This window comes from Canis lupus, chromosome 2 (assembly GCF_011100685.1).
Source record: "Canis lupus familiaris isolate Mischka breed German Shepherd chromosome 2, alternate assembly UU_Cfam_GSD_1.0, whole genome shotgun sequence".
Lineage (NCBI taxonomy): Eukaryota > Metazoa > Chordata > Mammalia > Carnivora > Canidae > Canis > Canis lupus.
In genome coordinates, this window is record NC_049223.1 from 37,810,771 (window position 1) to 37,833,911 (window position 23,141).

Sequence of the window (23,141 nt, forward strand, 5' to 3'; positions counted from 1 at the left end):
ATCACAGATATTAAAGGGCTTTTAAAGGGACACTGTGGCTTAATTAAAGTGTGATGAATTAGATGAGAGGCAGGAATAGAAGCAGGGAGACTGTTGTAATAGTCCAGGAGAAACAGAGAAAAGTGGTTAGATTAGAAAGTTTACTTTCAGGTAGAGGCAACTGGGTTGAATGGACATCTATTAAGGAGGAAGAATTAGGATAAGAGTTAAGGAGAAGGTTTTAAGAATGATTTCTGTATGAGGAACTTAGGGAAACCAGAATGCCATATAATGAGATAGGGAAGCAATTGTGTAACAGAAGCATGTTCAGTTGGAGCTTAGTTTGGTCATACTGGGTCTGAACAATCTATGAGAATTTTCAGGGGAAATGTTCAGAAGACAGGAACATCTAGGTTTGGAGCCACTGGAATGGATGAAATTACTCAAAGAGATGGAGAAAGAGAGGTGTGCACAGGCATTGAGTTCTCATAAAGATAAGAGTTAAACCAGGGTTTTTGGATGGTACAAAATCAAAAAAAAAGGACAGGCTTTAAAGAGGGAATTGGTGTGCCTAGATAGCACAGTAAGTTAAGCATCCAACTCTTGGTTTGGACCCAGGTTGTGATCTCAGGGTCATGAAATCGAGCTCTGCATCAGGCTCCACACTCAGCACGGAGTCTGCTTGAGACTTTCTCTTCCTCTGCCCTTCCCCCTCCAAATAAATAAATAACTTTACAAATAAAGAAGGAATTATGATTGGAGTCTCAAGTCACAGACATTAATAAGGACTGAAAAAATACTCATTACATTTGGCAGTTGGGAGGTCACTGGTGACTTGAGCAAATAATATTGTTAATGGATATTTTTGAGTAGGATTCAGAGATAAGTGCATGGGCAGAGGGGAACTGGAGAAGTAAGAAATCTTGGAAAGAGTCTGGTCCTGAAAAAGAAGGATAGGAAGAAAGCTTGGAGGAGTGGCCACGGATGGACAATTTAATGGTTGGACTGGGGAGAAAGCATTGGAGAGAACTTGAAGATGTTGACATTGAATAGAGAAAAAAAGAAAGATAAGGATGCAAACAGCAGGGGAGTCAGGGATAGGGCAAAGTCTGTGAAGAAGGCAGAATAGAATGGATGCAAGAGTTAGCCTTGAGTAGAAGGATGACCTCTCTTTCCACGGGGCCATCCTCTTCCTGTTGGGCAGTGGGGAAAGAACAAAGTCTGGGTCCTGGGTGCTGTATGAATGAGGGGTCGCAGTCAGGAAAGCTTAGGTGGTGTTCAACCTTGACAGCTTTTATTGTTTCTGTGAAGTAGGATAACGAGCTAAGAGGGACAGTCTCATGTTAGCCATTCACTATGCCAACCCTACACTCTTCGTTATTCTCCTTATATTGATTCTCATTTGTTGTGTTGATTATTATTTGAATGTGTCCTAAAAACTTCTTCTTCATTTGGAATCCTACAAATTTTGGCTCAATGTTTGTGGGCTGGTTGGTAATAAGAGGAAAGTTTCCAATAGAAGAGAGGTATCTCGGATGATGGGATGCATTGTGGTGACCAGAGTGACATTTTACCTCATATTGCACAGAATACAGGTTGAGAGAAAAGATTTTCAAGCATTTCACTAAAATAAAAGAACATGAAAAAATTCTCCTAAGGGGCTTCTTCTGGCCTCCTCCCCTCCCCGCTTTTTGTGTCTCATTCTTTCCAATGCTCCAGCATTTGCCAAGTTTACAGTACTATCATTCATTCCTGATCTCAAAAGGTTTCTTTTGTTTTTTTTTTCCTTTTTTTCCTCTCCAGACACACTTATACAGAAAAATGTTTTTTCCAAGTTGTCCTAGGAGATTGACAAAATGCCAATTCTTTCTTGTCTATGCAAAAGACCCTGTTAAAAACATAGCTTATGATAGTAGTTTCTTTCTGCTTATCTTGACATCTTTCCCCAATTGGCTTTATGGATGATGTCCAAAATCAGGCCTGAGTGAGAGATCCCATGCCATCCAGAGGAAAGCTGCAGAGCTTCCTGAAGCTATATGGGGTGGTTAGAAAGATTGGTTAAGGAGAGGCTGTGGCTTGCCTCTGCCCCATGCTCTTCTGAGGTGTACCACACTAAGATTATATTTGAGGGCTGCCACAATAATGCAAAACCAACCTAGCCTGGGGTTCTAAAAACCATACTTGAAATTCCAAGTCTGTCTGGAGAAATCCATTCTTAGTACAAATTCAGTCTCCAGAATGATTTCTGTTCATTGAGAAAGTTATTGTTTAGCAGATCCTATTTTCTCTCCTCAGCCTGTGCTTCCCTTTTCCTGTTGGTAGAAGGACTGCTGGTCAAAGCCTGTGGTGGTGGGAATTTGACTCAAACATTTACAATTTTTTTTTTCATTTTGGCTCCTTTTATTGGCCATGAGAACATTTATGTGTATTAGACAACCTTTTGGAAGTATAGCTAATACCTGCTGCCTCCACGTTTCCACTTCTCATTCATTCTTGCATTTGGATTTTTTCAGATTATAAAATTAACATAGAGTCAAATAAGACATGGGTGCTTTTAAAAAGTTCATACTTTCCAACTCTTTCTTTTTCCCTCAGGGAATCAGTAATAATATTTTGGGGGTGTTTACTTCTGTGTCTTCTCTACCCTCATATCTAATCACTCTTCAACCTGCTTATTGGTCGCTAAATTAAATATCCATTTCTTTTCATTCCTTATATGATTTGAGCTCTAAAGAATATTGGACACTGTAGATTAATCTTTCCTTTTTTTGAGAGAGAGAAAGAGAGCACATCACTCTAGCAGAAGCAGGAGAGGGGTAAAGGCAGAAGGAGAGAGAATCCCATGCAGATTTCCTGCTGAACACAGAGGCTGACTTGGGGCCCGATCTCACAACCCTGAGATCATACTCCAAGCCAAAATGACACTCAACCAATTGAGCCACCCATACACCTCAATTTTTCCTTCTTAAGACCCTCTCTTTTCTTGCTTTTCATGACATTACATGGCTTTTCTTCTACCTTTCTGGTCATTCCTAGCCAATCATTGTTTCTAGCCCTATTCCTCTGTCTGCCTGTCAATCTCAGTGTTCCATCCTCTGCAGGACAACCACATCTCAGGAAACTCTGAACAGAATTATAGGAACTTTTGGACAAAATAAGAATTTATCCAGTCTCATCACTTTTATTGAAAATGGAACCAAGGCAGCCTGAGTAAAGAAGTAAACTATCTAAGGTTATTTCAGAGCATGACCCTGAAACAAAAACATCCTGACTTCAAGTCTAGATATTGATAAAAGCCAGTAATCTACCAATTTCCCGGTATATTTCATTTATTTACTCTGGTCTTCTTTTTCTTTTTTCTCCCTTTAACTTGGTAATAGTAGAATTGCAAGGTAAACTTAATTTTGAGAGATGGCTCTTTATGACCCCAGTGACAGCCATATTATGCTATGTAGGAATTCATCTGGAAGTCAACAGGAAGAACACATTTTAATTTTATTTAATTTTCCTGAGAATACAGGAAAAGGGGTAACAAGCTCCCCTAAAAATTGGGGTAAATGATCATTGCAAGCATGGAGATCTGAAGTTACCCTTGGTGAAGCTCCTTCCAGGAGCATCTAGGAAGCCATAGGCAGTGGAAGCAGCCATAAGTCAAACTGGCTGATGAGTTCCTTAAGATAAAAAGACTTTAAGATAAAAAGCTAGCACCAAAGGGGTGCCTTGGTGGCTCAGCCAGTTAAGCATCTGCCTTTGGCTCAGGTCATGATCTCAGGGTCCTGGGATCGAGCCCTGTGTAGGGCTCCCTGACCTGCAGAAAGCCTGCTTCTCCTTCTCCCTCTGTTATTCCCCCTGCTTGTGTTTCTCTCCCCAACCCCCCTCTGTCAAATAAATAAAGTATTTTTTTTAAAAATCCAGCATAAAAGGTGTGGGGGGTACCGCTTATGTGCCCATCCTTATGTTAACTTCCTCGCATATAGTCACCATACTTCTCAACCCCCAAACTAGGGCATATCATATTACCAGAAGAAAAAAATGTTTGACGTTTGGGTTGTCATAACTGCTAAGCCAGAAAGTGGTATAAGAACACAAGTCATGACCTTTACCATCTAGCTATTGCCATCTATTCAGTGTAACAAGTTACTGAGTGCAGCAGGCTGGTAAAATGAAACCGTGGGTATTAATTTTTAGCTGAGGGCCCCAAATCAGGAAACAAAAATCATAAATTAAAAAAGCTGTAATTAAAGCCCTTCTCTGGGCAGGCTAAGAAATTCTAAAACTAGCTCTACCAGCTTCAGTGATTGCTCTCCTCTGGCTTGGAAAGCAGTTGAGGCTGGAGAGGCTGGGGAAGGAAAGAGAATGTCTTTGAGTTTGCCTCAGTGGTAGAGAATTACCTCAGCCAGGATGACTCCCTGTCCTGGGCCAGCTCACATCTGTGACTGGCTGATGTAGGGGGATGCAGGATGAGCCACCTGGGCTCAATCTGAAGGCTACTGGAGCTCTCAGGCTTCCGGCAGGCTTGGCTGACGCTGTCCATGGACCTCACAGCTGTTGCACTTCTCCCTCTGTGCACCTGCTCCAGCCCTTCCCTTCCATAGCTATTGATCCCACGGGCGGTCCTTTAGAATCATCCTACACACAGGAAAAAAAAAATCTGTTCTACCTAAAGAAATCCCTTCAGATATGGCTCTTGGTGTTTAGTGACATACTTGCAGTATTGTCTGAAGAGTTGTTTTGTCTTAGGGACAAAAGATGTGGCACATGATTGGTACTGCAGCAAATCAACAAAAGCGATCTGAGTTGAATGTCTCTTGAAGGTATGTTCATTAAAAAAAAAAAAAAAAAAAAGAAAGAAAGTTATGTTCAGGGCTAACACCTGAGCTTTCTATAGTGTAAATAAGACTTTGTGTTCCTGAACCTTCCAGCTAATTTGATGTTTTCCCTCTCACATGCCAAGCAATGTTCAGGCTTTGAATGTTTTTATATCAGTTCTCTCCTTTGTAAATGACATTAACACTGTTGCTTGAGGCCGTGTTTAATCACGTTTGTCCTCCTGTGGACCTGAATTGACAGTGCCTCAGATTTGTTGCTAATTTTGTCTGTAGATAGTCTAGCTTCAGCTGTTTATGGTGATGCTACACTTTCTTTTATAAATATTTGTGGTAAAAACAAAACAAAACAAAAAAAAGGAGTATAACCATAGGTTTTGAACAAATTTCCTTACATTTTTTCATACAGAAATGATAAATACTTGTATGCTATTGAAATTTAACCTTGTATGACACTTAAACAACTATTAGAGGAAATAATAAAATAGGTCTTTCTTATGTATGAAAGAAATTTTTTAAACATAAAATATTTTCTGATTATCATCTAGCTTATATTAATTTTTTTTAAAAAGCTGAAGGCAAAAAAGCCTTCATTAGGATGTACTAAGAGGTTGATAGCTGTATCCCACTTTTTCTATGCACTGAGATGCTCATATGCTTCCCCTTAGAACAGGTGATGTGCATGCATAGCATAGCTGCACGTTATTTTTGCAGTTGCATTGAATTTTTATTTTGTAAATTTGTATTTAAGTAATATATTTATGTTATAACAACACTTAAATACTGTTATTGAAATCTGTACTTAAATTGTTATACAATTTCTAGTACAGGACATATACTGTGAGGTTTGTACTAAAGTGAATAAGTGAGTTTTAATGCTGATCCACTCAATGCTATTCAGAAATCAATTGGCTTCGTACTTTCTCATATCCTTAGGTGCATTTAGATGGTCAGAATTAACCTTCTGTGTTAAAACAAAAAACAAAACAAAACAAAACATACATATATATGTGATTATATATATATGATTTTATATCATATATATGATTATATATCATATATATATGATTTTTTAAAAAAAAGGTTTCCCTCACAGGAAAATAGCAGCTACGTGCTTCTTTCCTATACTGCTATCACAAACCAAGGCATTGATGACAGGACATGCAAATTGTGTTTCACTTTTCAGCGTTTATCAGAGAATTTAATGAAGTGTAAGATTGGTATTTATTTGAAGCTATACAGAATGACTTGATTCACATCTGTAGAAATAACAAATATATTCTGTTGAGTATTAAAAAACAAAGAATCAGGGTTCCTGGGTGGCTCAGTCTGTTAAGCATCTGCCTTTGGGTCAGGTCATGATCCCACGGTTCTGGGAAGGAGCCCCACATCAGGTTCTCTGTTTAGTGGGGAGTCTGCTTCTCTCTCTCCCCCTGCTGCTCCCCTTGCTTGAACTCCCATTTGCAGTCTCTCTCTCTCTGTCAAACAAATAAATAGATAGATAGATAAATAAATAAAATCTTTAAAAGCAATAACAGGGACGCCTGGGTTGCTTAGTGGTTGAGCGTCTGCCTTTGGCTCAGGACGTGATCCCGGGGTCCCAGGATTGAGTCCCACAACGGGCTTCCTGTGTGGAGCCTGCTTCTCCCTCTGCCTATGTCTCTGCCTCTCTCTGTGTGTCTCTCATGAGTAAATAAATAAAATCTTAAAAAAAATAAAAGCAATAACAACAACAAAGAATCACTGTCTACACTAAATTCTGTCTCAGAGTCAGCTCCCAGGAAATCCAGCCCATGACAAGAGTGAGTGGTTGCATCTCGTTTACCTTAAGCCAAGCCAGTGGTACTCCAGAGGACCCCTGGAGAGCTTGCTATATGTCTGCTGGATTTGGGAAACACAATGGACTCTGGTCCCCTATGCCACAGAAAGCTAAGAACGAGAGGCAGCGAAGATGAGAGAGAATGAACAAGAGAAGGAGAGGGACCCCATTCTACTGGGAGTGAGGCACCTTATGCTGAGGACAGGCAAGTGTATGAGGACAGCAGCAATCAAAATCACGCAAAGAACTATGAAGCCTGGGTAGCCAGGGTGATTCAGTCCAACAATTCAGTCAGGTAAGTGTTTGCTTTCCACTGAGGTCATGATCTTGGAGTCCTGGGATTGACTGCTGGGTTGGGGCTCTTTGCCTCTCCTCCTAACCCCACCCTCCATGCTTGTGTGTTTAATACATACTCTCTCTCTCAAATAAATAAATAAAATCTTAAAAAAAAAAAAAAAAGAACAATGAGGTCCGGTGAACAATAGGCCAGGGATAGAGAACACAATTCAATGCATTTACAACTCCAATTAGTTGATAGTAAACACTTGAATATTAGGGTTGAAAAAAAGGCTTTTCTCTGCATTTCGATTTGGTGAGGAAAATGTTAAAAGTGATGAACAACATCTCTCAAGGCTGCAGGAAGAGGGGGAATCATAGCATATTTGCCATCTCTGGAATAGACTCCTAAAGAAGAGAAGCTATATAAATTACCGACTATTTGACATGCAAAGTAAGGAGAACATGATTTTCCATTCTCCATGTAATAGCCCAGAAATAAATTTTCAGAAAGGCACACCTATTCAAATTACTCCTCTAATGGAAAATCTTCAAAGGCTCTACACTTTAGAATGATCCAGATGCTCTGCATGATTTGACTCCTATGAATCTTGTCATGTGCTCCGTCTACTAGGTCCTCCCAAGTTACCAACTTGCCTACTGGGCTCTACTCAGAGTTACCTTTTCACATTTCCTTCACTTCCTGATGTCTTTGCACATGGTAGTCTGTTTGTCTGAAACCCTGTCCCTCACCACTCCTTCTTGTTCCTTAATCCCCAGGCTCAGTTATCTTCTCTTTTGAGAAGCCTTCCTGAAACACACCTCCCACTCCCTTTTTTGGATATTACTCTATCTTGTACACAAAGCATGTGTCAAAATACCTGTTCTTCCCTATGACTGCAAGTTCCTTGAAGGCAGATATTCTTATTCATCTTTGCTTTCTGAACTCTTAGCACTGTGGCTGGCACCTGAGAAGAAGCTAATATTTTTGAATAAATGAGAAGTGAGTAGAATCAGTAGGCGGCCCTTCAATGAGTGGGTCAGGATTAAAGATGATGCTGAAATTCTTTGACCAAGTGGCTTAGAGAGGATTGACCACTCCTTCCCAGGAAAACCCAGAATTCAAATTCCCAGAAGATTCCAAATGGATATTATTACAACTTAGCTGTGAATAGCTGAGAATTTTTGTAGCAGACACTAATCCTCCCCACTTGGAATTCTTGCTATTTGAAAAAAGAAATCTCACCTGACAGATGGATTAATGTTCAAGAAGACTGTATTTGCACAGCTGCAAGAGTCTTTCCCAAACAAGATGTTTGAGCTCTCCTCTCTGCAGGAAATCTGATGACCAGATGAAAACATTAAACCATTTAGACAGAGCCTGGAGAACCATGGGAGGAACCATGTACATTAAAGAATATCATTTATAGATATCCTTTGAAAGGTTTCCCCTTTCCTTCCTGAGGTATGTATATGTTTGTGTGTGTGCATGTATGTGCATATCCGTGTGTGTGTGTGTGTGTGTGTGTGTGTATGTGCAAGTTTCTTTGAGTTATAAATAAAGCCCTTCAGAATCCACCATGAATCAGGGACAAATGGCAGCCTGGATGTCCAGGTGTCTAGACAACCATTAGAAGTCTGACCACATGATGAACCCCATGCATAGCTCTGAAGCTGTCTAAACACTGTCTTGTGGAGAATGTCCTGGAGTTGTTCCATTAACTCAGCTTCTCTTTGCTCTGCAACCACCTCACTGAGGGGAGAACTACAATTATGCAATTCAGAAGAAATGCATTTTGGCCACAACCACCTGGAGTGTACATAGAGGACCTGAATTCACATGCATAAGTCAGCCAGGATCACTGTAGGATAGACATCAGAAATCTTCCCTGCAAGCTAATAGGAGCTGCATATTTTACACAGGGCATCACACATCCAAGGGGAATTTCTAGGGGCAACTCTACTGGCTGAGCATATGACTGATGTTTTTGAGGTCACTCCCTATGGATTCACATGGGAAGTACACTTAGCCCCTCCAATTTTTAAATATGAACTCTTTGAGGTTAAGGATCATGAGGCAGAGGGTCTTGAACAGGCACAAAAATGGAGCTTTGGGACTTGATGACATGTTGCATTCACATACCATTAAATAAGCAAGGAGAGTGGAAGCAGCCATGGTGACAGCCAAGGGGCTCTAGTGTTAGGGATGAAGGTCTTTTAAATAACAATGACAACAGAAGGGTAAGTGGGAATATAGAGTTATGCTATGCTCTACAGTTACACTTTTTGAAGCTTTCTCTGGTGCCCAGTGTCCTTCTTTGGAACAGGTGTGCTATTTGAAGAATCAAAGCTAACTTTTAAAATATAAAATAAAAAGAAGTTTGGGCACACAGAGAAAAGCTGAAAATATGTCCAAATATTCTCTTTCAAAAGGACAAAGAGCCCATGTATCCCAGAATCTTTGCTTCTGTGTAAATACTCCTTTGTTCAATGGCAGAGAGAGAGACAGAGAGCAGACAGACAGAGTCCAGGTGAAAGTCCCCAACACTCAACATCTGAATGGTGCATAGCAATCATCCTTCAGTAGAAACGTTTTAAGGGGTCCAAACTGATGCTGCACTGAGAACCAAAAGCAATCTACTTAAGAGCCCCACGCACACATGACCTCTGATTAATCTAGGTACAGAGGAAATGTCTTTATGAAATATTTTTTCGACCAAATGTATTTTTCTATTGTATGACTATGAAACTCTCTATGAAAATCAAGAACAAGAGATGGAAGTAGGTATCAAAAAGGCTTGCAATAAAGAAAAATGAGGAAAGATAACTTTAAAGTTCAAAAGAGTTCAATCCATGATGCAGGTGACTGCAGATCCAAGATCCAGTTGATTGGTCTGGAAATACTGGTTTTGCACATATGGAGCCATTTCGCTTCGTCTCCCTTTCTTCTCCCTGCCTTCTTATGTTAGAGGCCACTGCCATGTGTAGAAGTTTCTCTGAGTTCATCATTCTTTTGTGCAACCACATCGCTCCAGCTTTCTGTTCACTCAGTTGGAGTATCACTGAATTTACCCAGTGGCTTCCAGGCTCTGGACACTGGCATGATGAGAACACTCCAACCCGTGGTCTAGATGATTGGTTCAGGGATGATCATGTGCCCGAGGCAGTGAAAACATACTGACAACTTCTGGAGGGGCTATTGGCAGAAAAGGACTCTCTGCAGGGGTTGCTAATCTGAAGAGCCTGTCTGAGAGAAAAAGCCAATAGAGAGAAAAGACAAAGTGAAAGATGAGGAGGAAGACTGAGAACATGGTTGTGTAGTTTGAAGCGCTAAGTGTGCCTGAAGCTAGAAACCTCCATGGATTTGCAGTTAAATAAGCCAATAAATTCCCCTTTTTACATAAGGGAGTTTGAGTACATTTCTGTCACTTGTTTAAATAAATAAATAAATAAATAAATAAATAAATAAATAAATAAATAAAGTCTTACCTAATACAGAAATCTGGAGCAGAGCTGGGAAGTTTTTAGCTTGGAAACCAGACAATCTTAGCTAAGTTAAATCTGAGAAAACAAGGATTACCTAGGACCCTGCAGTTAGAATTGACTAAAGGGAAGAACATGATATTTATGATTTTATTGAAGCCCATGTCAACCCTCAATGTTTTTTACAATGTCTTCTTTCATATTTGCTGGCATCTGGCTTCTTTTAATACACTGTGGTGGCTTAGTGGATCCAAAAACAGCATTCTTACCTAGTTTTTCTTTTGCCTCCTCCGAGCCTCATGCTATTCCCCCTTGTACACGTCACTGCTCCTACTGTACTCACTTGGCTTCTCCTTGTTGTTTGCCTTTCTCTAGTGTAACACCTTGTACAGTGTCATAGTTAGATGCTTCCTAGCCTCTATGTCCCCCCAGATTAATGGCTCTGCCAGATAGCAGAGACTGCCCATGTCTGTGGGTATATTCCTGGAGCCTAGTCAGAGACCTGTGATACTAAATATTGCAGTGAATTGAATTTGTGGCTCACAGCAGATGTAGTCTCACTGCCACTCAGTACCCAGCCTCTGCCTCCTTGCAACTCTCAGAGACTTTCCTGACTCTGACCTCAGTATGCTGCTTATTGTCTCCTAGATGTCTTCATCAGTTATGAAAACCCATGCCTACAAATATACTTATTTATTTATTTATTGAATATTTGCCAAGTAGGTACTTAATGTGCTTTAACCCATTCGGTCCTCACAGCAGCAGCTCCATCTCGCAGATGAAGAGATCAGGCCTGAGAAGAAGTTAAGTGGCTTGCCCAAGGTCACCCAGCTAGTAGTGAGCAGCTGTGGATTCAGTGAGTTCCTAACCAAGACCCCATTTTCAACTTGAGTGTTATCAGTTCCTTATGTGCTATACACGCTTCATTTATATTGATGAGTTACCATCACAACAAACCTGCTATGTACAATTCTTAGTCTCATTTTTCTGATAAGAAAACTGAGACTCGGTGAAATTAGTTATGTCGTTTGCCTAAGGTCACCTGGATGTGAAGAAGAAGAACTGAAATTAAATCCCAGGATATTTGAGCCCAGAGCTCAGGCCCTGATTCATCAGCCATCATGTCAAACAGTTGCCTATTAATTGTTGGGTGATTTGTATCAGAAGGGGCATCTGCCCTTTAGTTTTGCCGTTCTTCTTCTTATTTAATAGGTATAATAATAACTATTCCATTGGTCAGTCAGAAGAGCTACAATTTAAGAAGTTCCAAGAGTGTTTGGTATATAGTAAATGCTCAACAAATGGTACTGATTGTTATTGTTTACCAAGTCCTTCTGATGCCAGGTATTTTCGTAAGAACTTGACATGTATTTTTCACTGAATCCTCACATTAGCCCCATGAGGGGGTATCGAAAGCAGGTTTCATGTTATAGATGTGGAAACTGAGGCTCAGAAAAATTAAGCGACTTGCCTCAAAATCACAGAGCTAGTTAGTGCCCAAGGCCACAGAATTAGTTTGTTGGAATACCATGGTACTAGCTTTCACTGTCTTTCTTACTTTGAAAGTTCCGGTGAAGAGATCAGAGAGCCGAACAATGACCAGGTAGACTGGCCTCTTCTTGGGTTCTGCTAGCTCCGGGCCTTTTGGTAGTTCCTTAGCCTCATGGTCCTCAGCTTTGTAGATGAAGAGCTTGCACCTCTGCAGCCACAACTCTGGGGAGTGAGACATGGGGAGGAGAAGTTACTGAAAGGAGAAAGCAAGCACATGTGTGTTGAGCCCCTACAATACCTGAGCACCAAGGGCCAAACACAGGAAGCTGTTCTACCTAAAGTATTTGAACAGGGGCTTTGGACCTGGCCAGCTTAAGTGCTCAATGGCTAAGGGTACAAACTTCTTCCTTATCCCCACTCTTCCTGATGCTCCTCACAGGGGTGAACTGGCACACAATGAGGAAAGAACTGGAAATGCTCTTATTAATTTCAGCCTTGTAGATTATTCAGATTGCAAAAAGAATTCCATGTTGCATCTAAAAGTGTCTGGCCCAGCTGTCTGTGTAGATTAAATAATCCAGATGGCTGCATGAGTTACTACAGCAGAAAAGAAGTGGTTTCACCATAGAGTGAGCTAATCCAGAAAGTTCAGGGATAATAGATTTCTTTACCTTGCACGACCCCATTTCTTCTCTTCTTAGCTTGGCTTACTTAAATTTACTATGCAATTGCCAAATCTTTGCTTCACTTGGGCTATTTAAATAGCCACAATGTTGCCTTTTTATATGAGAGATTAAAAAATCAGCAACCGAAATTTGATGGCATTTGGAATAAAGGATTAATCAGTGCTGTCACTCTCACTTGGGCAGCAAAATCAAGCCTCTTGTTTTGGGAGATACTGCTAGAGGGGATAATTTCCACATTGCCAGGCTGTTTTTCTTTTTAATATCACAGTGGATTTGCTGTGGTGGAGGCTGCTACAAACTGCTGGCACCGTAACTGGTTACAAAATGTGTCTGCCAAACCACTCAGGGGAGGGAGCCCTACTGTATTCTTTGATGGTGGGCTTCTTTGCCAGGGAACAGACCTGCAGAGAAAGAGCCTGTTTCATCCTCTCCCCTGCACTTGAGCAAAAGGAAAGTATCGGTTTGCCCTTGTAGAAAACAGTGATAGGAATCTCAGTTCTCTTCTGCTGCTGGGAACTTTCCAGCCATCCACTTCCTCTTATCCTTGTTCTTTGGTGCACGAGGCAGCAGAAACCCAAGAAAATGCAGATGGCTCACCTCCGCCACCTGCGTGCTTAAGAAACACACCTGACAATGGGTGCCAGACGCTTTTGAATCTATCACTGTCAGAGACTCCTGCCAAGTTCCCTTCTAAGAAGAAAAAACAAAACAAAACATGAAATCAGAAGGACCTAGACAGAATGATAAAATGTAATTCTATCGTTCACCTATAACATCTCAGATCAGTGTACTCTACTCTGCAGGTGATGATCATACTTTTATTTACTTTTTTCCTCTCCATTCACAGATGCCAATATTGGTGACTGGCTTCCACAAATTTACTTTATCTGCAACTCAAAGCAAGAAAGGAAGGCAACACAAACCACACTGGCACGCTGACAGCTCAGCATTAGGAATACAGCCCTATGCCAATCGACGTCTGGGTGCCAAGGCAAGAAGGCAAGGGCACATTATTTAAGGACACATTTGAAAACAAGAATTAAATTGTCACAGAACTTACTTTCTTTCTCTTTCTACATCCTAACTTAAAGAACCAGCCTCTCCCCTCGAGGGAAATAGACAATGACTCAGAGTTCAAGGTGAATGAAAATGGAAATTTTAGTTCATTTCAGAGTGGCTTAGAGGAATGACATTTTCTTTAGCAAAACATAGGAAGAATCTTCTCCAAACCGAGTACTGACATTAGTGAGTCAGTAGACAGGAAGGAAAGAACTAAGAGAATGTGATGAGCACTTATGGCCATCATACATTTTTACTCTCAGTTCTGGAGAGCATTTCATTCCAGTTTTCATTTATTCATGCATCCATATATTCGATGGAGAAATTTGTGGTAATCTTGGAAATAAAAATTCTAGATCATTTGTGGAGCTCTTACTATGTACCCACTCCTTTGTGAAATGTTTGCTTGTATTCAGTCCTCAATGAATGCTGTGAGGTAGGTACCATTTTTACCCTCATTTGACAAAGAGAAAATAGAAACACTGAGAGGTTAAGCCATTTGCCCAAGGTAACACAGCAGGTGAGTGCCGAGCAAGGGTGCAAACTGAGGCAGTCTGGCTTCAGAGCTGACATTTGGAACAACTCTCTTGCCTGTGGCCACAGTGGTGGGGTAGTATTAGAACAGGGGCTTTGGACCAGGCAGGCAGCTACCCAATGAGGTGTTTCTGCTTCTGTAGGGTTTATTTTTATACCCTTACTGCCTTCCTTACAGGAGTGTTTTGGGAATGAAGAAGGACAGTATCCTACTGGTAAGAAGAAACGGATGACTCATGATGAAGAAGGAGGGGGGGGAAGCCCTTTCAAGCTGAAGGATACCATTTTTTCACACTGGAGGAGGTCACTGAATGCATCATAGGGGAGAAATGGATCTGAGAGGTCACATGGATAATAGTCCCACCTTTGGATAGGACACCCTGCTGCCAGAAAAATGATTCAAAAGAATTCTTGCTGCAGCAAGAGTATCAGGTTACTGGTGTTGAACAGCACCCAGGAGCATATGCTTTATTAAGTTGACCAGATATCCTGTTTAGTCAGGCCTCACCAGGTATTTTAATAGTCTTGAAGAGTGTCTGGAAATAAATCACCTAGAGCAAGCGGACTTGGTAGTAAGTCCCCTACTGGCATGTTGTTAAGGCTTTAGGTTACTTTGTGTATTTCCATTTGTAGCTGTTAAGGTTTCACCGAATAAGTCAGAGGGCTTCATAGCCTGGCAGTAACTCAAAGCTCTACATTCCTTTTCTGCCTTAGATTTAACTTATTCCAGTATTTTTCTCCTGAGTTTTTCTCTGTGCCAGCCACTAAGGACACACAGGTAAGCAAAGAATGATCCTTCTTCTTGGGAACTGAGTTGAAACCCTGTGAACTCTGAGACAGATCCTCCTCTGCTATTGCCAAGAAGGCTGTGCAAGATGTGGGGGAGATGGGCTTTCCCTCTTCTCCCTTCTTCAATGCGTTGCTTGCCAGGCCTCAAAAGACCCTCCTACTTCACTGGTTCATGACTTTGTGCTGGTACGATGTTAGACGACTTTCAGATACAAATAAGAAATAATATTAGCTCACACTTAAAAGCTATGCATGTGGCACTCGTGTCTTCCATGACATGACGACTCTTTGAAGTAGATTGTGTTACTATCTTCATTTCTTAAGTAAGGAAATCAAGGCACAAGAAGTTAAAAAGTGAGCACATAGTAAAATGCTCATCTTTGTAGAGCCAAGCAGTTTGGCTTCAAAGCACATGGTCACAATTACTGCTGTTCGCTGTCTCTGATAATGCTGCTACTAAAAGCATGTTTCAAGAGGAAATAAGAAAGAAGCTGACGTACAGAAGGGAGAAGACTCTAAGCAATAAATCATAGCAATATTGATAATTAGTGAGTTGACAGAGATTGTCTCCAATCCTCAGAGCCTCGTAGCTCAATGGATATTATTTTACATATAAGGAAACAGACTGGGAGCAGCCAACTCTCAAATAACCAGGTTATGGAAGAATGTGGATTTGAATCCAGGTAGGTCCCCCTTGATCTCCTTCTGCTCCTTTTACTGAGCCATCCTGCTTCTTCCTGGTGACAAGCAGAGTAGCACAGAACATGAGGACAAATTTGGCCTCAAAATGGAAAACACTGTCCCTGGGATGATTAAAGGGAAACTACGACTTTGTAGAGAATACCAGAATTAGACAATCTTAGAAGTCACGCAATAAAACACTTTGCCTAATGATTTAAACTCTGACAGTATTCCCACTAAATATTAGGTGGGAGACAAATTTGGGGATTGGAATGATTGATACCTGCCTCTCCCACCCCCTTGAGAAAGCACCACGAGAGAAAATTGGGCTTGAAAATCTAGATGCTGATCCAAACACTGGAAAGACTCAAGAGTAAGGCTTCTTCATTAAAGGAGGCCTCTGCCCAGGAAATCACCTTGCTGGCTCAATGCTTGGCATTTTGCATTGTTTGTCCGTGTCACTGAGATCAGCATGTGTTCCACCAGGGGAATCCTCTCCGAGTTGGAGGGCTGGCAACAGCTCCTGGACTACCGAACCAGGAGTAGTGGAGTCTTACTGCCTCCTTGGTGGTGCAAGTTGTCAAAGCTGTCATTTGCAGTCACAGAGCTAGCTGCACTTAACAGGAAATCATTCCATTGGGTGTGCAGAAACACAGAGAGACACAGACACATGCACGTGCCATGTGGAGAAACCACAGCCTCTGCTCTTACTCCGAGGATGTTTTACCTGTTCTAAACCTTGCACAGACCTGCCGCCACCCTTACATACCATTATTTGACTTGCTCGATGCCTCTCTTCACTTGTCAGGGGGGCCTTTCTTGGCTATATATTTTTTTCATTTCTTTTGTGAAAAGTGTTTTGCTTTAAGAGGAGCCGAACTCCTCCAGCCCATTCTGTAAGGGCAAGGAAACAAAAGAATAAGAACAGATAATAATAATAATTGAGCACACACTCTCTGGCATACACTGAGCTAAGTACTTCACATGAATTAGCTCATTTAATACACACAAAAACCCTAATGAGGTAGGTACTATTATTAACCCCATATTATAGGTTATGCAACTTGCCCAAAGCACACGCTGACTCAGCTGGGACCCAGCTGCGGGCTGACAGACCTGAGCTGGCATCACGGACCCTGCAGCTCCTTGTTTCCCTGCGACTCTTGAAAGTATGCCAAGCTCCGTTAACTTGAGGCTACATGTTGTTAACTCCCTTTAAGTTTAGTTATTTTTGGATGGATAAAGGAAAGAATATTTTATTCAACCCTTGTTTCCCTATAATTCTTGGGTGAGGATTCTAAGAGATGATTTAATTTTCTCAATTACTTAAATATCAAGTTCATAACCTAACCATCACATTTCTTTGCCTACCTAATGGGAGCATTTTCTCTAGAAAAAAAAATGTATAAAAAGAAATGTAGTCTCTGTGAGGGAGGGGTAATTATTTTTGTCAACTATTGCATTCTGAGAATCAAGAATATGTGCCCGATACAAGCTAAGTGGTCAGTAACCTGTTGGTTAAATGGACGAATGAAAGATTTAGGGAGTCACCTAGGTGCCTGTACCCCTTGACAAGATCACAGTGAACTCCTCAAAGTCACCACTAACTGCTGACCCCTAACTTCCCAGAGGCAGATTATTCTGAAATCTGGGAATAGCACTATTGAAAGGGCTCCTTACCTCTGTTTGAGGAAACAAAGCCACCTGTGTGTGTGCTTCTGAGTTAAGCATCCATGACTTTGGGAATAATTAGAAGGTTTGACAAAAGAAAGGAGGAATGCAGGCAATGTCATATACACTTGCAACCCTGTTAAAGCCATGAGCCACGTGGTTCAGCCCATTAGTAACTTGAAATTTGAAGTGCTATCATCCAAATAAGAATTCTAAAGTGTTGTGGCATCTTGTAAGCACCTTAAATGGGAATATTATTAAAACCATCCATTCTCTTTTTTGGACTCAGATGTCTCTAGAATGTTTCATCCTCCATTCTAGAATCATCTCCCTCATTATCTACTCCATTCAACGTCTGCTATCACTCTGATGACCTACTCCTCATCTCGGTGCTCTGTCTTCCCACACAAAGGACTCTTAGTAGATTATTATCCTACCATTTAGGGTTCTCTAAAGAGGGAGAGTTCCTCTCTGCTTTCTGTTTTTTTCCTTCATCGTGTCTCCCAATTCAGCACAACAATTGGAAGAACCTTCTGCAGAAGATGGGAAAGAGAAAGAGTAGGCGAAATCCAAATTCTTTTGCAGGTAGAGAGTAGGAGAAAGTCTCTAGATACCCAGACTGTTACCTTTTGTCCCATTAGTCATCAAATGACTGTTCTGCAAAATTAAGGTATTTTTCCCAATTCTGCAGAAGTTTTAAGGATCCTCTGAAATCCTGTTTCTCAGATAGCATTCATCAGTCACCCAAAACCCCTTAGTTTCCATAGAAAAATGGCATTTATAAATCTAAAGGGCAGACTTAGAGAAAGGTTCTGTCCTACCGTAGCTTTCTACATTATTTTGTAGCTTATTTGTTAACTCAAGCCAACATTTGGTTATTCTGTGCAAAATAGATTTAGGATCACAATCCTTGCCTACACATAGATTTAGGATCTATTTTCCTTCCTTTTTTCAGCACAGCCTACTTGGTTGATACTATATTAAACGGAGAATGCTCATTTGCTGTAGCTGTCCTCCTTGCACACATCAAAACTTCTCACTGTCACATTTCTGCCCAGATATTAATAAACATGAGTGGGAAGGGGAATAAATGCATGAAGTACTGCTGCTCAGGCTTTTTAAGCCCGTGGAGCTCCCCTGTCCTGCTTTGGTTGAAGATGAGGTGAAGATTAGGCACACTGGGAGCCCAGCTGTCTGAGGAAAAATCCCCAAGGGGAGAATCTGTCAATAAAAACAAGTATTTGGATGCCAACATGGAAACCTAGTTGGAGCCAATTTCCATGCCGCAGCACTGCTGTCATGACTCGGTGCTTCAGGATAACAGGAGGCAGATGGCCTCCAGGAAAATAAAAATTCAAGGATACTATGCATATGGTCATATTTTCCAAACTTTGAAGAAATTCTGCCCCTCAAAGTATATCTGCTTAATCTCTCCCAAGCAAAAAGGCAAGTAACCTTCAAAGGGCACCATATATCTCTTTTAATAATACATTGGCCCTTGTTCTTTCATAGATGTGAGCATTTATCAACCTTGGGGCCAGAGCAGTAGAAGTTTGCTTCTGGTAAGAGAGAGTTCTAGGAATGGTGTTTCATTTACTGAAGGAAGGGGAAGCTGTAGATCTAGGAAATGATAGGCCTGGAAATATCTCCTTGCAGAGATGATATAAGGGACACTGGAGTTCCTGTAGCCTAAGAGCACAGGCTCTCATCCAGGAGGCCCAGAGTCAAAGATGTGCTTGTTGGGCACTCAAAATATTTACAGAAACACAAGTGAAACAAAATAGATGCTGACATTTTAAAGTTAAGAGAATTCACATAAAAAATATTCAGATTACTGACTTAAAAAAAATCAGAAGACCACATTCCAGCACTCACAGTGCTGGAGATGAGTAACCATCTCTGCAAACATGCATGTGCTCTTGGATTTGCCAATGTCCCCTCCTGGCTTTTTTTTACTCATTTGTGTTCCAACCTTGGCTACAAAGCCACAAACTTCTCTGTCCTGGGTTCTCGTTCTGGCTTGGCCACTTACACTTTTGAGTCCTTGGTCATATCACTGAAGGTTTTTAAGACTATATCTATTTATTTTTATAATGGAGATAATACCTTGCCACAGTGTTGGGTACATTAAATAAGATATTCCATGTAAAGTGCTTAGCCAAGTGCCCATCATGTAAGTATTTAATGTATGTTAACCATTCTTATGGTTAAGGTCATTCTTGTCATTGAATGAGCTTGTCCAAATCATTTTTATCACTTTTTATTTTAATATAAATGAGGAAATACAAAACTAAAGTCCACAGATCAAAGTTTCCTATTGCCTGGATCTTTTGGGTCACTAGATATACTTTGGACTAATTAAATTATGTAATTCGCCCAAAGCCGTGTATAAACTGGGCAACTGTCTATTTCAATCAACCATCATAAGGATGATGAAACCTAAGGGTTCCATGGAGAAATGCCATGGTATGGGGCAGGCCAGGTGTGGTAAAGAGGTCCGTAGCCACATCTAGCTAATTAGGGAAGGGCATGCACTAATCACCACCTAGAGACAGTGCAGAACAGTAGAAGAACATCAATGGCTGTGAGACACCTGAGTTCAAATCATATCTCCATCACCTCAAAGTCACTTTGGTCAAACAACTCCTTTGAGTTTTGAGGTTCATTTCATAATTTATAAAATAGAGATGCTGACAACCCATCTCACATGGTTGCTATGAATGTTAATTAAAATAATGAACATTTAAATGCACATCACAGAGTAAGTGCTAATACATGGTAATTATAAATAAGAATCAGAGTAAATTATAATCAGCCATCTACTGAAAACAGTTAAAATCTTAATAATCCCCAAGAGCTTAAGAAAACCCGTCAGTGAACTGTTGTAAAATCTGATACACACAACTTCAAATTAGTGTCATGTACTTGTTGAGCCCATTATACTTATCATTATTTACTGATCACCATTTCCATTATGCTTCATTACTTCCAATGACATTTCTGATAATGCTCCGGGAAGGGTTTGTTTCTTTGATTTGTATTCTAGGTTTGCAATGCATGGTCTCTTCTTCACATGAATGGTATTATGACTCCTTTCCATTAAAAAAAAATTATTTATTTATTTACTTGAGAGAGAGAGAGCGTGTGCATGTTTGTACATGGATTGAGGGAGGGGCAAAGGGAGAGAGAGAGAGAGAGAATCCCAAGCCAACTCCCCACTGAGTGTGAAGCCTGACATGGGGCTCTATCTCACCATCTCAGGGTTGTGAGCCAAATCAAGAGTCTGCTGTTCAACCGACTGAGCCACCGAGGCACCCCATCCTTGTCATTTTAATTAGGACATAAAAATTCTGTTTTTGCCCTCTTCTCTAGTTGAGTCTAGTCTTAGCTGATTAGAACTGAGAGTTGTAAATTATCTTTGTACATTATATTCAAAATAGTCTGTTTTGAAATTATTTGGAATGAATGTTTCTTAGTTCCTCAAATGGCCAGTGCATTCCTCACTCAAGCCTCTTCTTTCTTGAGCAGCCCATTTCTAAAGCCTCTCTCCCTCTCCCTCTCTCCTTGACTCTTTGTAATAATCAAGGCTTAGGACAGCATTTTAATCACCTGGAAAGACATAATATAATTTTATGTTATATAAAGATATAATAATATAATATAATTTTGCTTCATTCAATTTTCTACAAACATTTGTTGAGTGCCTACTATGTACCAATCGCAGTCCTAACAATACACAGTAATGAGCATTTATATGTCACCTGGCACTATGCTTAAGTGATTTCATAATCTCATTGATTCCACCAAACAACCTTATAACACAGAAACTGTTAATGTTCCTATTTTATAGAAATGAAAACTGAGACATATAAAGATTAATCAATTAATTCAATGAACTTATCTAGAGGCTAAGCCAAAACTTAACTCTCTCTGAATGCCAAGCCCTACTTCTAAATGATTGCACCAGCGTTTCTCAAAGTGGGGTGCTGACTTTGCCATCAGCTGCATTAGAATCACTTAGGCTGTTTGCTAAAATTACAGATTGGAGGTATGCCCTAGACTTGCTGAGTCTACATTTGCAGTTTTGACAAATTCTCTGGGGAATTTCTGTGCTTTCTTAAGTTCGAGGGTGACTGATAAGGGGTTTTGGATAACAAATCTAAGAAACTGAGGCTGAGATGGGAAAGCAATTCTTCAAAGTGAAGGTGAACTTTCTGGAAGGAAGCTAGTTTAATGGCTCACAGTATTAAGAATCGGTTGTGAAAGATACTCTTGGTTACTCTAAAGAAGTATTATATAATTAAAATGTACTTGAACTCTGCTTCTTTACAAAGCTCTAGTCATAAGGGATATGATTTCAAAACACAGTTGCCGGAAGAGGAATTCTACGTCATTTTCTATAATTCTGAAAAAACATGGTTCCAGCTCAAGAATATCCAAATGAAGAGTTTTGGGGGCAGCAATGTGGTAGACAGGGAAGATGTCTCAGACACTTGATTATTTAGCTTGGTTTGGGGGAACTTGATAGAAATTAAAAGGACTCCCCTCAGATACCTTTTGTGCCATGACTGTTGTCAACTCATTATCAGAAAGTGACTTTCCAGCATCATATGACAGCCACGAAAAGGCTGATGTTGATCAATTTGAATAACAAAGGCAACAGGGTCCAAATTGCAAGTGTGATTCTCCATACAACCAATTATGCCTGTAATGAAAACACCCTCCTCCAGGTGACCTATGTCATGAGAGAATTCCCTTGGTCCAGAGGAGGCCGGGTTGGCTATTTCTCTGCTACTCAGAAAACAGCTCAGAGCCTCCACACTATGAGGATGGTGAGTCATCAGTGTCCACTCTGTGTACAGAGGCTCAGCTTTCATTTTCCTGTTACACTGTCCCAGTGTGCGTAAGAACAGTGTTTAAACACAAACCCTGAATTAAGACAAAGATAAAGCTGCTTCAACACTGGGGGGAAAATAGTCATTTAAAAAAAAGAGAAAAGTAAATCTCAACAAGGAAAAAGGGAACTTTGGACACAAAAAAATCAGTACTCTGCTATTTCATGAACTGATTGCTTTTTTTTTTTAAACTAAAATACAAGTTACAATAAGGGGAAACATATAACAGTCTCTTCTGCTTTTGTGAGCTCTTGTACTTTCTATTAGGTTCCTAAAATCTCGAGGGGAATATATTTTAACTGTTTATTAAAGCCAAAGTCCCTCTGACTATTCTTCTCATTTCTTCAACGTTTTATGAGATTCTTTATTTTGAAGCCCTGTAAAGTATTAATATTCTACTTAAAACAGAACTGAGCTTTTTATTGCTCCTCTGCAGAACAAGAACTCCCAAAGACATTGACCTACAGACCTTAGGCTTCATTCTCTACTTTCCTGCAAGTTGCCAGCTGATCAAGATTATCATGGGATTCCTTTACACCACTCCTTCCTCCCATTCTCCACTTACTCCTCTCTCTTTCTTCCCCTTTACCTTGCTCTTGGTAACTTCCTCAACACTTTCTTCTCTCAGGGGTAATGATATTGTCACCTGGAATGGATATCTGTTGAGTGGTCTTGTCTTTCATCAGTATTCTGTGATATGGTAGTAGAACCTCTGTTTTCCATTTGGTGATCCATCCATGTAGTTTTTGTAAAGCTATTAATCAAATGGAAGTGGACACAAGACCCAAACCAGTCAATCAGGATAACTACATCGTGGACCCGACCTCAAGTCCGAGAGAGGGCACTGATAAATGTGGGACCAACAGGGCCCCAGAGAGAGAGGTTCACTCTATTTGGAATCACTACTGACCAAGATTCATGTGGTTGCTGGGGAAACAGCTCATCCATTTCA

At 40.6% G+C, this 23,141-nt stretch overlaps 1 long non-coding RNA gene across 2 annotated transcripts; it reads right to left on the reverse strand.

The window, feature by feature from the left end:
* Nucleotides 1-8,180: 8,180 nt before the first annotated feature.
* LOC111092064 lies at nucleotides 8,181-23,071 on the reverse strand. 2 transcript variants are annotated; one of them, XR_005354981.1, is made up of 4 exons: nucleotides 22,779-23,071; nucleotides 16,393-16,517; nucleotides 11,942-12,096; nucleotides 8,181-10,147 (listed from the first exon to the last, which is right to left on the reverse strand). It is a non-coding gene; the product is annotated as an uncharacterized LOC111092064 (long non-coding RNA). The 2 variants fall into 2 exon arrangements; XR_005354982.1 differs by lacking the exon at nucleotides 22,779-23,071 and adding an exon at nucleotides 17,304-18,358.
* Between the last annotated feature and the right edge of the window lie 70 nt (nucleotides 23,072-23,141).